Here is a 1,947-nt window from a genome sequence, read left to right on the forward strand (position 1 = left end):
ACAAATAACTATAGGAAGAGTCTTATCACAAAACACTAAGCAGTTAAGAAAACTATCATTAAAGATTCTTAGGCAGAAGGAGAGGGCGTGGTCCAGGGGGCTTAAACACAAGATTCAATTCAGCAAGTATTTTAAAGCAATATTTTATATTTGTTTTCATCCAGTATAAAAATCAGTTCTAAACACTGAATTTTTTAACTACCAGCATTGCCAAAGGACCAATTTTAAAGAGTAAAAGAAGTAATTGAGAAATGCTTCTTTTGACTTAACTTTAGCTAAAAAAGGAGAAGCATTCCGTTGTAGAGAAAAATCAAGATAAAGGTGTCCCTTAAAAAAACAAAACAAAACAAAAAGACTTGTCATGTTGAATTAATTGTACTGAATTCAGAACTGGAAACATCATCGATCTACACAAGGCCCCAAGCTTGAATATTGATTGATTTTCTTTTCTTCACTAATTCCATTCCCTTCCCCAATTTTTACAGACCACCCTAACGCTTTTGCTCTGCATACTTGAATCCATGTTTATCCTTTTATACACAGAGTATACAAAGTATATACACAGTATATATGTGCATTTAATTTACAGTTCTATTTTGGTTAATAGAGACTTTGGTTAATTTGTTGTTTGTACCACTTAGTCCTATGTGTCTAAGATTTATCCATGTTGATGTGGAGTCTCTGATTTTATTAAAAGCTTTGCAGCTGGCCTCCTCTTGCTTATTACCATGGACAGTGTTCTTACACTGTGTAGAAAGAAGATGTGAAGTGAACCTACCCCACACACACCTCAGCCCAGGCTGTCTGTATTGTGAATTCCAGGAAGACATGGGAGGAGGGGCAGAAATTAAAAAATAAAAGAAGTTTTATTGTCTCTGATTTTTGAGTATAATTTCAGAGTGCTCATTCCACAAAATTGTATGCTGTCATCTCCACTGTTCCACACTGATAGAAACACAGGTTGCTTGTCTCCAATGCTTACCTAATGCCGCAACAGAGCATCCTCCTCCATTTCCTTTTACAGCCAACCTTGAAAGTTGGGGGGTGTGGTAGATCTGTAATAGACTCCCAAGGCCTAGGACACCACAAACTCACACACACACACACACACACACACACACACACTTCATTTGACAAATTGTAGCCAGCTTATTCTCCAGAAGCTTGCCCCAAGCTACACACCCACCAGCACAGCACAGGCAGCTTCTTGTTTCTTCATATCTCTACCGATTGCAGTTTTAAGTCTTTTACTTATTCTTGCTCTTCTGATGGGTGCAAAGTGATGTTTCACTGTTTGATTTTGCATTTCCCTAGTTACACATGGGTTTGAACATCTAATAAAGGCAATGCTAATTCAAAGTCTTCTTTTGTAATTTGCCTCTTCACTTCTCTTTCCCAATTAGCTATCAGATCCTACACCTTTGATTCATGAGTTATTTCCATATTATTATTTAGATTAATTGCTAATTATTTTCAATTTTAAACACAGAAGTCATCTTTATTCTGTTAAGCTTGTCTACAGCATCAATCCTGAATGCAAATCTTTGACTCTGATGTAATCAAATCATATTTCACATTAAATTGCATTTTGGATTTTTTTTTCCTATTTTTACCTTTTTTTTAATCAAGCCAACCAACAATTTTTATTATCAATTACATACATCATAGAAAGGAATGTACCAAATGGGTCAGAGTTGTTAAAAACAAAGACACGGGTCTGTACAGTGAGTATTGTTCACACGTAGGAGCGGGGCTGTGTCCACATCAGGCACAGAAGCTGCACTAGTTAGATGCTCTTTGCAGACCCAGCCCTGGCCCACTTGGCACAGCCCACGGGGCTTCCAGCAGGAGGTGCTCTTGCACTCTCTGCATTTGCAGGAGCCGGAGCAGGCTCAGGGTCCATCGTGGCGCAGGTGCAGTTAGAGTCCATGGGGAACCGAGCGGTGG

The 1,947-nt window shown here is 38.5% G+C and overlaps 1 pseudogene; it reads left to right on the top strand.

Moving 5' to 3' along the window:
* Positions 1-710: 710 nt before the first annotated feature.
* LOC141417130 (small nucleolar RNA SNORA51) lies at positions 711-832 on the top strand (annotated as a pseudogene).
* The last annotated feature ends 1,115 nt before the right edge of the window (positions 833-1,947 follow it).

The sequence above is a fragment of the Castor canadensis genome, chromosome 14 (assembly GCF_047511655.1).
Source record: "Castor canadensis chromosome 14, mCasCan1.hap1v2, whole genome shotgun sequence".
Taxonomy (NCBI): Eukaryota; Metazoa; Chordata; class Mammalia; order Rodentia; family Castoridae; genus Castor; species Castor canadensis.